The sequence below is a fragment of the Schistocerca serialis genome, chromosome 3 (assembly GCF_023864345.2).
Source record: "Schistocerca serialis cubense isolate TAMUIC-IGC-003099 chromosome 3, iqSchSeri2.2, whole genome shotgun sequence".
Taxonomy (NCBI): Eukaryota; Metazoa; Arthropoda; class Insecta; order Orthoptera; family Acrididae; genus Schistocerca; species Schistocerca serialis.
The window spans coordinates 104,356,397-104,371,302 of record NC_064640.1 but is presented as its reverse complement, the minus strand read 5'-3'; the positions used below and the strand labels follow the sequence as shown (position 1 = coordinate 104,371,302).

Genomic DNA, 14,906 nt, shown 5'->3' with positions numbered 1-14,906 from the left:
AAAATAAGATCATGGCAGACATTCCTGAACTCTATAAACCATTCTGCTTACATTGTCAATTGTATGGCAGATCATCAGAAGAACTTCAAGCAAATGTGCCTAGTTTCTGAATAGAATCTTTCTTTACCTTTCGGTATGTTTTCCAGACAATTGGCTTTGTCATTGTGTTCAATAACAAAACAATACAAATTAAAAGAATACAAATTAATTACATAAATGTGCATGTGATGGACAAGTAGGTATATATGCTAAAATAATAGTGATGATACATAATCATATACACAGTGGTACTATACATTGTCAATATAACAACAACAACACCAACAACCACAACATACATTATAATAATCACTATACATTACTGTCACACATATAGGCGCGTATCTCCTTTGTGTCGTCGTTTATACACCTACAAATTGAGTAGTATGATGTACATTTGAACCATACTTCTACTGCATGCTAAAAGCTGTACATGGGTAGATCGCTCACTGTCTTTGGAAGTTTATTATATAATTTCAAACTTTGGTACTTACTGCTTTTGTATTAATGTCAGTCTTGAGTGTGGAAGATATAGCTTACTATAATTTCAAGTATGAAACATGTGCACTTTGGATCTGAAGTTAAAACTCTTTATTTTCTTTAACATATATTAAACAAGTGTAGGTATATGTACTCGGCAGTGTCATCTTGAGTTCTTTAAAGGATTTTTTGCAGTTCTGTCTTGGTGCTAAGTGTAATGTACATTTAATTGCTTTTTTCTGCTTTCTTCTGCCACCTGAAGATGGTACTTCGATCCACTGAGTGCACCATACTGCAGTTGCGATTAAAAGAATACAAAGTATACAGAAATTAATGATTTTTTTACTAATAATATGTTTGTTTGTGCAGTAGGAAGAGTATGAGCAAGTTTGTCGTGTAGATAATTTGTATGTTTATCTTGTGTGCGTTTTTGTCTGCATGCAGTCACAGTAATTTGATATTTTTTTGTACTTCTTGTGAATGTCTTCAGGGTAAAGTAAATTTGTTCAGTTTTTATTTTATTTATACATAAAAGGTTGTCTGTGTATTAGCCACTGCCCATTTCAATTACTAATTTGTTGTATTCTAAGACATCTTGTAGATTTTTCCCATCTGTAATTAGCTTCATGTCATTGGCATAGAGTACCTTGCCACATGGCACATAATTGAAAGTCATTGATTTGTACGATGAACAGGAAAGGCCAAGCACTGAGCTTGTGGTATTCCTCTCTTTATTTTCATGGATGTTGGCTTGGTTGTTTGCCTTTACTAATTGTACCCTGTTTCTGACATACGACTGAAATAGTTATACACAAGCTGTTACAACAGCATAATGTTCTAACATTTTTATCATATCACATGTTACAGTTGAAGACTTTGCTTAAAGCTAACAGTGTTGCACAAGTGGATTTCTTGCTCTCGTGTCCTTCATGTGTATTCCTGAGGAGACATTGTACTGCTTTTGTTGTTGATAGCTGAGAGTGAAATATATAAGTTTTTTTACTATAATGGGAACTATTGTCATAGGTCTACAATTGTTTGGCATTTTTCTGTCACCTTTATTATAAATTGGAAGTGTAACCATCATTTTCAGACACTTGGGGAACACACCTTCATTGGGAATATGATTCCCCAGATATGTCGATGGCATAATAATTGCAATGCCTATGTATTCAATAATACTGTTACTAACCTCACAGTAATCCTCTGTTTTTTAGTTTTCAAGTGTGTGTATAGATTTAATGGTGTTAGCTGAAGAGAGTTTTGACCAAGAGAAACTTTTGATTGCTGGTTTTTGTTGCTTAAGCAGAGACACAGGAACCGGACAACTACAGAGTATACATAAAGTCCGAGAACAATTTCAATTATTTCTTGCAGAAGAACCAAACACTGTACAGATACCATATATATGTCATTTTGAAGAGAAACCCTGAAAGATGTTTTTTTTCCATGTATACTGCCACAGCATAGTTTGGTAATTTGCTGATAGCACTAGTTGCAAACATGGCGAGTTCAGGTGTGGAGTGAGCAATTCGTTACAACGGGCTGCTTGTGCCCAGCAAAGAGAAGCGGATGTCCCAGTGTGAGTGAAGTGAATGTGGAGCGCATACGAGAGACATTCATAAGGAGTCCAAAGAAATCTGTGAGTCGTGCATCCCGTGAACTTGAAATGGCTCCAATGACTGTGTGGAGAGTCCTGCAACAGAAGCTGTCTATGAATCCATTCAAACTGGAGCTAGTGCAGAAGCTCAGTGATGATGCAAACGTTTTGAGTTTTGTTTGCAGTTGCAACAACTTAATGAAGATGGGGATGGCATTGTCAATCACTTAATTTTTAGCGACAAAGCCCCTTTTCACGCTAATGGGAAAGTGAACAGGCATAACTGTCGAATCTGGGGTACAAAGCATCCACAAAAATGCATTGAATTTGAGTGTGATTCCCCAAAGGTAAATGTTTTTTATGCCTTGTCACGTCGAAAACTGTACAGGCCATTCTTCTTCGCTGAGAGCACTATCACTGGATATTCCTACTTGGACATGTTGCAGCAATGGCTGATGCCTCAAATGCAGTTGAACTCTCCGTTCATCTTCCAGCAGGATGGGGCTCCACCCCATTTTCATCGTGAAGTTTGTGGGTACCTGAACACGGAGCTGCCGCATTGATGGATTGGTCGTGCTACAGGAGGGGACAGCTGTTTCGTGAAATGGCCTCCCTGATCACCAGATCTCACTCTGTGTGACTTTTTTCTGTGGGTACACATTTAAGATCTGGTGTATGTACCGCCCTACCATGTGTATGTACCGGGAGAGAATACGGGAAGTGACTGCCACAGTGACGATACTATGCTGGGACGGGTATGCCAAGAATTCGATTACCGTATTGACCTCTGCTGGGTCACTCATGGTTCGCATATCAAATGTTTGTAAAAAAAACTTTCAGAGTTTCTCTTCAAATTGCAATATGTATGACATCTGCACAATGTTTAGTTCTTGTCCAATAAATAATTGAAAGTGTTCCCAGACTTACTTTATGTACACCCTGTATTATGATTATTTTTAATGAATGAGGAATGGGAGCTGGTGTAGTTTATGAAGTATTCGTTAAAGATATTGTAGTCTATTGGGACTGTGGTTTGCCCTTTGCTCATACAGATCTCAATTTTTATAGTATTCCAAGCTGCTTGACAACTTTGTTTTGAGTCTGTGATATATTAACCATTTACTTTATGTTTAGGTGATTTTATTTCATATTTGTACAACTTCTTAAGGATTGCATAATTAGAGTTTCCTGGCTTTTTTACTTTTACCACTCTTATTCTTGTGTGTAAGTAGCGGTATCCTCATTTGTTTGAGCTTTGGAATGTACCATTTATTAGAGAGCTGGGGGTTTTGTTTTGAGCTAAGGATGCATCTTTTTGTGATATGTTTGCAGTGTCTATCTATTGCATTTTTAATATAGATAAGAACAAAGAAAAACATTCATCAAGATATTTTATCTTGTGCAGTATATTCGGCCAATGTACTGCCTGAAGAATGGTGTACTCTGGAGAAGAAAAACAAATCTGCACAGACTATGGCGGAACATTTAACTCGCACAATTGCAATTGCCAGATAGGATCCAGCATTCTGTCAATGTCAAGCTATCGCTGAGAGGCTGGTGTCCAATTCAGTTCAATACATGAAGTTGACAACCACCATTTCTTTCCACGTGTAGGCCTGCACGCCATTCAGCAGATGATTGGCTTGATTGCACTGATTTGTTTTAGCAAACAAAAAAATTTGATATGCATAAGAAAATCATAACTGGTTTCTCATCTCCACAATAAATGGGATTCCATTGAAGAAAGGGCAGAAAAACTGCTGAAATCTGTACCAAGCACCCTTCACCATGTACAGAATTGGTACACTGTTGGACAGTTGCCAAATTGTGTTTTAACAATTACAGAAAATCACAAACTATTTTAGATGCAGATCATCTGCTGCTGCTGGAAGTCATGATGAATGAAAATGCCAGTGACAGCTGGTAAAACTTGGTTTTAATTGACTAACCAATCAATTTCACGGTTTATAGCTGAATCTTCAGGTGTAATCTACATATTTAAGAATTGAAATATAATTATAAACTAAAGTTGCAAATCTGTGCTATTATATAAATATTCTTTGAAGACTTGTACCCACAAAAGTTATTAAATTAATCCCTCATGGGTGAACCCATTGTTCTTACATAGTCAAGGTATTGCCATTTTGGCTTGAGGGGGAAATTCGAATTACTATTGGATGATAAAGGAACCTGGTAGGGTGAGTGTTATAACCTTTAATCACTAATAAATTGCGTGGATACACAAAAGTAGGAACAATAGCGGGCTACATGCTCCGCTAGCGCTCGACCTCCCCATTCGATTGCGGATGGAAGGGCGGTGCTGTAACATGATGAATCCCTTGTCCAGTACAAAAATCACGAAAGGCCTGCGAAGAGAACTGAGGGCCATTGTCCGTGACAATCGTGGATGGAAGGCCTTCTAGCGCAAAGATTTTGGACATGCGGCCGGTGCCGTTCGTAGCCAGGTGGCGCTCCCGCGCTCGGCCGTAGCGGCACTTTTAAATCTCGTGGCAATGTCACAACACTTTTCCCCCCTTGAAGAAAAAAAAAAAACACTCACTTCCTTGGAGACACAGATAGTGCGGAGACATCCATGGCCTCTTGGGAGGCCCCGAGAAGATCCCGCGGAGAAACACGAGAGTATGGTCGAAAATGGCCAGGACGGAAGCTTGCGCGTGGAACGCGCCTCCTGGGCGAGATGATGGGGGGAAAACTCCGGAGCAGCATCCATAGGTGTCGTTGCCCTGGGGGTGTGCTCCATTGAGATGGGTCCCGGAGAAAGCGGCGTCGCGACTGGGGCCAGTTCTGGCGTACTCGGAAGCGGTAGCGACATCGGCTGCAGCAACACGCCCGGAAGATCGGCAGCAGCGACAGGACTGGTTTCTCAGGCTGGTGGAGACGAAAGAAGGGGCAGTGGCACCGGCGTGGCCACCACTCGTGGGCGCATCTGGTCGTAATGGCGAACAACCATGCCGTCGTCCGTACGTATTTCACAAAGCCGGCGGCCGCGAAGAGCCTGGACCACCCCTGGAATCCATTTAGGGCGAGATCCATACCCTCGTGCCCACACATCGGCGCCCACCGGGTATTTTCCCGCACTAGGGGACACAGTACAAGGCCTGACAGGGTGAAGCAGGTGCAGGAGAGTGCGCGGTTGGCGGCCATGCAAGAGTTCAGCAGGGCTGCGATCACCCAGAGGCGTGAAGCGATAAGAACTCAGAAATTGCAACAGAGCGTCATCTGTGGAAGAATCGCTAAGGAATTTTTTCATCTGGCTTTTGAAAGTGCGGACAAGGCGCTCGACCTCCCCATTCGATTGCGGATGGAAGGGCGGTGCTGTAACATGATGAATCCCTTGTCCAGTACAAAAATCACGGAAGGCCTGCGAAGAGAACTGAGGGCCATTGTCCGTGACAATTGTGGATGGAAGGCCTTCTAGCGCAAAGATTTTGGACAAAGCCAGTGTTGTCGCCTCAGTGGTGGGCGACGGACATTGAACAACAAACGGAAACTTCGAGAAGGCATCAATCAACAGTAGCCAATAAGTGCCGAGGAAGGGGCCGGCAAAGTCAGCGTGCACCTGTTCCCACGGCTGCGCCGGATCAGGCCACGGAGAGGGCATAGTACGAGGTGCAGCCAGTTGTTGAGCACACTGACCGCACGCAGTGACCATGTGGGCGATGTCCGAATCAATACCGGGCCAATAAACGTGCCTGCGGGCCAGGGACTTAGTCCGAGAAATCCCCCAATGGCCTTCATGCAATAGTTTGAGAACATCTTTGCGAAGAGAGTCTGGCACCACGACCCGTGGAGATGCGCCATCCGTGGCCAGAAGAACAACACCCTCATGAACAGACAGACGAAGGCGCAAGGCATGGTAGTTGCGAAGGGGATCCGATGCCCGGGCCTTGGTCCTGTCCGGCCAACCCCGTTGAACAAAACCGATCACCTGACGCAGGACCGGGTCCCGCGCAGTAGCCGACGCAACCTGCAAACCTGTAAGTGGAAAACCCTCGACCGCACGACGTTCTTCCTCATCAATGTGGAAACAGAGGAGTTCATCTCGATCGAAAACCGGGTCGGGGCCCATCGGCAAACGTGACAACGCGTCAGCGTTGGCGTGCTGGGCCGTGGGGCGATAGTGTATTTCATAGTGAAAACGAGACAAGTATAAGGCCCAACGTTGCAGGCGGTAAGCTGCCTTATCTGGAAGTGACGCCGAGGGGCTGAACAGAGAGACCAGCGGCTTGTGGTCGGTGATGAGGTGAAACTTAGAGCCATACAAAAAAAACGCTGAACTTTTTTAGAGCATAAATGATAGCGAGCGCCTCCTTTTCGATTTGAGAGTAACGCCGTTGGGCATCGTTGAGGGTCTTGGAAGCGTAGGCGATGGGTCATTCCGACCCATCCTCATACCGATGGGCGAAAACAGCCCCTAGGCCATACTGTGACGCGTCAGTTGCCAGAACCAAGTGCTGACCCGGACGGAATGTGGCAAGACAAGGCGCCGACTGCAAATGAGCCTTCAGGCGGACAAAAGCCTGCTCACACTCGTCGGACCAGCAGAAAGGAACGTTCGGACCAGCAGAAAGGAACGTTTTTGCGCAACAGCTGATGCAGAGGATGAGCCACCGCCGCCACGGAGGGAATGAATTTGTGATGATAAGCAATCTTGCCTAGAAACGCCTGAAGTTCTTTGACCGTAGACGGCCGGGGTAGAGCGGTAATGGCCGCAACGTGCTGTCATAGAGGACGTATACCCTCACGGGACAAGTGGAAACCAAGATAAACAATGGAGGGTTGGAAGAACTGTGACTTGTCCAGATTGCACTTCAACCTAGCCGAATGCAGAACCCGAAACAGTGAACGCAAATTGCGAAGGTGCTCCTCAGCGGAGGCCCCTGTGACAACAATGTCATCCAGGTAGTTGATGCAGCCGGGAACGGAGGCCGTGAGCTGTTCCAAAAACCGCTGAAAAATGGCCGGCGCGCTAGCGACGCCAAATGGTAACCGCTGGTACTGATACGACCCACAAGGAGTGTTGATGATGAGAAATTCCTTGGAAGACGCATCCAACGGCAACTGATGGTACGCCTCCGATAAGTCAAGTTTGGAAAAGAACTGGCCCGCAGCGAGCTTGGTAAATAACTCCTCAGGACGGGGAAGAGGATAAGTGTCAATGAGGCTCTGAGCATTGACAGTGGCTTTAAAATCACCGCACAATCGCAGACTCCCGTTTGGTTTAGAAACCACCACGATTGGCGATGCCCATTCGCTGGAGGTAACAGGAAGGAGAATCCCTGAAGCCGTTAACCTGTCTATCTCAGCCTTGACAGGCGCACGCAACGCCATCGGAATAGGGCGTGCCCGGAAATACTTAGGGCGAGCTGTAGGTTTAAGAGTAATGTGGGCTTCAAAATCCTTGGCCCGACCCAGACCAGCAGAGAACACGGACGAGAATTCAGAACACAATCCATCCAGCTGTTGATACGGGATATCCTCAGATATGAGGTGCACAGCATCATCAATGGAGAACCCGAACAACTGGAAAGTGTCATAACCGAACAGGTTTTCTGTGCCCGCATGATCCACCACATAAAACGTGAGGGGCCTAACAACAGACTTGTAGGCAGTGGAAGCATCAAACTGGCCAACGATAGGAATTTTCTGCTTATTATAAGTTTGCAGATTTCGCGTAACTGGAGACAAGGGAGGGGAGCCCAACTCCAAATACCTGCGAGAATTAATGAGAGTTACTGCAGAGCCAGTGTCCACTTGCATGCGAATGTCTTTATCCAGAACACAAACAGTAACAAACAACTTATTTGTTTGAGAAAGCACACAGTTAACATCCATGTCCGATTCCTCGTCCTCGTCGACAGGAACTTTAGGGGACTGACACACAGAAGCAATGTGGCCTTTTTTCCTACATGAATTACACGTGACCAAACGTTTTGGACACGCGGCCCTGTCATGCTGTATGAAACAACGTGGACAAGAAGGAAGTGCGGAACGAACCTGCTTCTGTGGTTGCTGTTTTCGCTGCGAGCGTGGTGGCCCAACGCGACGTTGTTGACGCGAGTGAACTGCCGCCACATCGTCGTTCCCCTGTGAAACAGGCAAATTGTCCGCGTCGAAAGTGGTCTGTACAGCGCCCACATCACACCACGCGTCTATTTGCGCACCAGCAGCGTGAGACACTTCAAAAGATTGAGTGATGCTGACAACTTCCGACAACGACGGGTTTGGCAGTTGTAAGGCACGTTGCCGAACTTCTTTATCAGGAGCAAGCCGTAGAATAGCGTCCCGAACCATTGAATCAGCATAAGACTCATGATGAGTGTCCGTGACAAACTGACATTTCCTACTCAGACCGTGTAGTTCCGCTGCCCAAGCCCGGTAAGATTGATGGGGCTGTTTACGACACCGGTAGAACGCCACACGGGTGGCAACGACGTGGGTGTTTTTTCGGTAATAGTTAGACAATAATTCACACATTTCTTGGAAGGACAGAGAGGCAGGTTCCCGCAGAGGGGCTAACTGAGATAGTAGCTGATAGATCCATGGGGAAATCCAAGATAGAAATAACGACTTACACATAGGAGCGTCGACAACGCTGAAAGCCAAGAAGTGTTGCCGCAAACGCTTCTCATAATCCTCCCAGTCTTCAGCGGCCTCGTCGTAAGGAGGGAACGGAGGCGGAGAAGAGGAAGACAGACGATGAGTTAGCGACGTTGACAACGCCTGAATAGCAGCCGTCAGCTGTGTTTGTTGTGCCTGAATAGCAGCCGTCAGCTGTGTTTGTTGTGCCTGAATAGCAGCCATCAGCTGTGTTTGTTGTTCAATGAGCGCTTGCATAAGCTGTTCCATGTCGGCACAGACACGAACACACAATGCCACAACGCAGGAAAAAAAATATCCGACCTCGTCGCCAAAAAGTGTTATAACCTTTAATCACTAATAAATTGCGCGGATACACAAAAGTAGGAACAATAGCTGGTTACGTGCTAGTAACTCCGTATCTGTCATTAGACTGCCGTGCCGTGACGTGCGGCCGTCGCCGTTCATAGCCAGGTGGCGCTCCCGCGCTCGGCCGCGCTGCGGAGCGCCTCTATCGCCGTGTTCGTGTACTGACGTAGCGGCACTTTTAAATCTCGTGGCAATGTCACAACAGTGAGCAATAATAGTACAAATATTCTTATACATTTATACGTAGAATGTTGAAAAAATATTGAAAATATGTAAAATATGGAAAAAATCCAGATACAAAATGGGGATACAGGCTATTCTGTTTAGTTTTGCTTGCATTAGATATACAATGATGGAGTTGAGACAGCACACGCATCGACATTTTGTATGGTCCAGTCACATTAATGTGACCACCACCTATGTTCAACGTCAATGTGCAATAACCACTTACACACGCCTGTGGCATCGCTAGCTGTGAAAGGCATGTAAACCATGTCAGAGGGACACGAAAAACAGTGGAGTCATTGTCGTAATGAAGAAATAGAGTGATTTATCTAAAACGGCATGATAATTGGCTTTCATGCAAGGCTGAAAGCATTTTAGAAATGGCTAACTTTGTAGACTGTTCTCGTATCACCATAGCTAAAGTGTACAGTTGCATAGCAAAATGGTGCTACCCAAAACCTGCACTAGGATAACTGTGGTGTGCCATGTGCCATAGATGACAGGTGAACGGTGGATGTGGAGATATATAAGGGCTAATAGACATGCAATTGCTTAGAAACTGACTGCCCAGCTATCAACAATGTCTCCTCAGTGACTGTTCAGCAAATGTTGCTGCATATGGGCCTTCGTAGCAGGTGCCTGGTTCATGCAGAGCGACTGCTGTTCATGGTCAATGAAGGCTGGGATTTGTATACCAATACCACAACTGGTGATGTCCGCTGAGTGGCATCACGTGACCTTTTCAGATGAATCGTATTTTATGCTCCATTGGACAGATGGCCTCTGGTGTGTACAGCTTGAAACATCTGAAAGTAAACAACCTGCAACAATCGTCAGAAGTATCCAGGCTGGAGGATGGAGCATTATGGTGTGGGGAACGTTTTCATGGTAGTCCATGAGTGATCGCATCATTAGGTGTAGTGGATAAACACAAGTATGCACAATCCTTGGGGAACACGCCCACCCCTACGTGTCAATTTGTTCTTCTTTGACATTATGGCATCTACCAACAGGACAATTCAGCATATGACACAGCTCACAGTGTATGTACGTGGTTCAAAGGGCACCAGGATTAGTTTAAGGTACTCCCCTGGCCATCACGCTCTCTGGATTTAAACCCTATTGCTTGCTAAATGTACTTTTGTGTTCATTATTGCAATAACTGCCTCTGATCACTGATACCAGTTTTGATTTGGACATCTTCAATGAGGTCCAGTGTATTTGTTGCCATTAAATGTAATACATATCCATCATTGAGGGGGGTCTCTAAACTATGTGTTGTAGGAAGTTTTCGGAGAAAGCATTTAGTAACATTTTGCAGGATGTCTTGTCGGACTCACCACTAACAAAACTGTAATTATCCCAATTGTTAAAGGCTCCTCCAATGATTACAGTATGATTGAGGCACTTACATACAAACGAACTGAGGTTTCACTAAAGTTTTCAGTTAGATAAAGAGATGAGTTTGGTAGTCGATAGAAGGATCAAATTATAGTTTTACACCCCCCTTTGATACTGAGTCTTACCCAAAATGTCACATGCATCTTCAATTTCTATCTCAGTTGATCTGAATTTCTTATTCATTTCAACCAATACGTCACCTCCATTACCCATTTTCCTGACCGAGCGAGGTGGCGCAGTGGTTAGCACACAGGACTCGCATTTGGGAGGACGACGGTTCAATCTGGCCGTCCTGATGTAGGTTTTCCTACTGGGCGCGTCTGGTGTTCCTTCCCATCCATTGCTGCCATTATTCACCATACGTTTGAACAGCTGACAATTAACAAACCCTTATCTATTTGCATTTGCCTCCCCTTAACATGGGACACAGCATGCTTTCCAACATCCGAAGTGAATCTCATTGGCTCAGTTTCAGTTTCAGTGGAAGGCAGTACCTCAAACCTGTTTCTTAGGTGAATGGGTCTAACATACTGAATTCTCCCTAGTCGCTAGACCTACCATTGACAGACAAGTGGATGAGTAATGATGGGTTCTATATTTCCTGCAGAAGAGACAGTGTCCACAGGATAGTACATGAGGTATCTTTGGTACCTCTGTTGCACTTATTTATACATTTAGTCCTTTGATCATATGTAGTATACAACATGATATTGGACTTAACTCCAGTCAATACAGAAAACAATTTTCCAGATTATATGTAGTTCTACATTACAAAGTTACAGGTCTATACATTTATTGTAGTTGAAGTATTCACTTACTAACCGAGCGAGGTGGTGCAGTGGTTAGCACACTGGACTCGCATTCGGGAGGACGACGGTTCAATCCCGTCTCCGGCCATCCTGATTCAGGTTTTCCGTGATTTCCCTAAATCGCTTCAGGCAAATGCCGGGATGGTTCCTTTGAAAGGGCACGGCCGATTTCCTTCCCTCACCCGAGCTTGCGTTCCGTCTCTAATGACCTCATTGTCGACGGGACGTTAAACAATAATCTCCTCCTCCTATTCACTTACTGAATAGAAGCAGTGGTACTGTAGATATTCTGTAACAGATCTTTCAAAAGCATTAATATTTAGTATTCATTTTATATCATTTGTCAACTTATTGGACAGTTTTATTCCCATGTAGCATGTACCTTTCTGATACAAACTTGTGTTGACTGGGAGTAAATGCAAGTTATCTTTTAATCTAGTGTTGTGATTATGTAAGTCACAATTTTTTCTAATGTTGTTATAATTTCCAGTTACATATATTTCTCTAAATTTACATTTGTATCAAGAATAAACGTGCATGGTAGTGGTAGTACTACTTTCAATATTTTAAATATCAGTTTACATGACTATCTAGCTCTGCTTCCTGTAATAATCCTAATGGCTCTTTTTTGGATTCTGAAGGTCTCCAGAGATGATGGTTAATTTTTCCAGAATATGAGTCTGTACTTTTAATGTGCATTAAAATAAGCACAATAGATAGATATCAGAACCTTTTCATTTACACATCCTTTTAGTGTCCCTAAAAGATAGCAGCCTGTACTCAGGTTTGGATTAATGTGTTTGTCTTATTTTAGGTAACTTTGAATCAAATGCCAAGAAACTTTGTTACTTCGTCCTTCGCAATGAGTTCTTCATTGATGGTGATGTCTGGATAATGCAGCATGTTGTTTTGACAGTTATGAAAAATTAATGCTTCTGTCTTCGTGTTGTTCATTATAAGCTGATTCATTGCTGACCATTACTTAGTTTATTTGTAATAGAGTTTATTATATGTTGGCTATCATCATGTTTTTGCTGCTTTTACTAATATTGTTGTGTCTGCAGCAAATACAATTATTTTGTGTGATAAGATAAAGGTAGAAAAGAAGAGGTTACGTTACTGACCCTTGAGGTACCCCATAGGGGATTGGGCATTCTTCGGACAGGTATTTTGAGATTATTTTTGCTTTTTCATCTGCATGTCTAATGCACACTTTTTCATGTGGTAATTGAGAAATGAATGAATGCATTCATTCCTGAACCCCTAATGCCATAGTACTCAAACTTGTTGAGAAGAGTTCTGTGGTGTACCATGTCAAAAGCCCTAGTTAAGCCTAAAAATATACCTGCTGTTTGCTGTTTTTCATCAATGGCTTTTAAAATAGAGGTTTCATAGATTGTCATATCAGTTAATTTATTACTGTGAAAACCACATTCAGAGCTGGCTAATACTCCGTTATTGCTCATAAACTTTATTAACCTATTGTACAATATTATTTCCAATACTTTTGAACAACTGGAAGTTATTTTAATGGAGTATATCACTTTATCTTTGTCATCAGCTTTGAATATTGTAATAACTTTGGATGTTTTTAGCTGATCAGGAAAGATGCCCATTTCTAATGAGTAGTTACGTATATAAGTGAGGGAATCAGTAATATTTGAAGTGAGAGCTGTTAGATTCTGCTGGGTATGCCATAAATTCCTGCTGAATATGTTGTTTTTAGATCTGTAACAGTTTTGACTGTTTCCTTCCTGCTTACATGATCCACAAAACTTGTTAATTTTTAGCTGTTGATCTTGTTTTCTATTGGCTGCTGATTTGCAACAAAACTAGCTTTTATTGAATTTTCAGCTATTTGAGTGAAGTAGCTGTTGAATATATTTGCTGTTTCATTTGGTTCTGTATGCTTTTTATTGTCACATTACCAAGACATTATTTTTCTTGGTTTCCTTATTTTTTTATAATGTCCCACATAGATTTTACTTTATTTGTAGAATTTTGTATGTACCTCTCGTTGTACATCCTTTTTGCCTAATTTGTGACCTTTTGTACATGTTTTGTAGGGGCATCATTTTTCTTGCTGATTTGGTGCAGTTCTCTTTTTCTTCTTTTTTCTAAAAACAAGTTCTCATTCCTTTACTAATCCAGCCATTGTCTCTTGCATTATTTGTGATATTTACCATTTTTAGAGGAATGGCTGCATCAATATACCGGATCAGTTTTTCTAGAAATATGTCTAATTTTCTTTCTAGACTTCATGTTTCACAAACAGCAGACCAATCTTCATTGTGCAGTAATGAATTAAAGTGGTTTATGCTTTCCTGACAGAAGATCCTACATTTGACCATAAATATGTTGTTTGCTGGTACACCTTCATTATTAAAGCTTCATGGTCACTGAATCCCATACTGAATACTTTTACAGAGCACTGCAACTTTTCTTTATCAGTCAGGAATTGATCCAAGGCTGGCTGACTAATTGGTGGGTATGCAGTAAAATTATGAGATTTGATTAGACTGACTAGAGCAGCTCTCAGTTTATGTTTACTGAGAAAGTCTATTTTAAAGTCACCACAAACTATAACATCACATCTTGTTGTACTTATTTTATTTAGGAACCATTATATTTTTTTCTAGGAATACCTCAAACTTTCCTGGTGGTTGACAGTACACTACAGTTGTTATCAAATTTAATTTTGGAACTTTTATCGCTGCCATCTCAAAGTCTTTTTCACAAGTTTGGTGATTAATAGTAGCTATACCATTGGTAGCAAATATGGCAACTTCCCCCATAGGGCCTATCCAGTCTACAATAAGAGTCAACCACAGAGAAATTTTGTAGGGAGACAGATTTTATTAATGTCTCATCAAGCCAATGCTCTGAAAGACACAGTACAGAAATATCTTCTAGATCATTCATTATTAGTATATTTAAATCTTCAACTTTGCATACAGTGACTGAACACTTTGATGAAAGATCTTCGTTGCTGACTTTGTGGAAATATCTACAGTACCACTTACCTTCAGTTTAAATGCTGCTCGTTTGGAAATTTTGTAGCTGGTGCTTTTGGCAATTAAAAATCTTTCAGATGACTTGGTTGCCTCATTTTCCTTCTAACTGGACATGCTGAACCCCACCTACTGCTGGGGTGATTGGTACTGATGCTATAGTGGTTGCCATTACTGTTGGTCAGGCTGGTGTTGATCCTTGTGAAGTTGTTGCAGATCCTGCTGTAGTTTCTTGTGATACTAGAGTGGTTATTTCTATTGAGACTGCATGTCTTGCAAACAAAATAAGATTTTTTGTCACTGGAACAACATTTTTGACAAACAAAACAGGTTCATAGTTGCACTGATTGACAACTGGATCTCTTCTTTCTT

General features: G+C 42.6%; 1 non-coding gene across 1 annotated transcript; it reads left to right on the top strand.

Moving 5' to 3' along the window:
• Positions 1-11,538: 11,538 nt before the first annotated feature.
• On the top strand, positions 11,539-11,611 carry Trnaa-cgc (transfer RNA alanine (anticodon CGC)). The gene has a single exon. It is a non-coding gene; the product is annotated as a tRNA-Ala (tRNA).
• Positions 11,612-14,906: the final 3,295 nt, after the last annotated feature.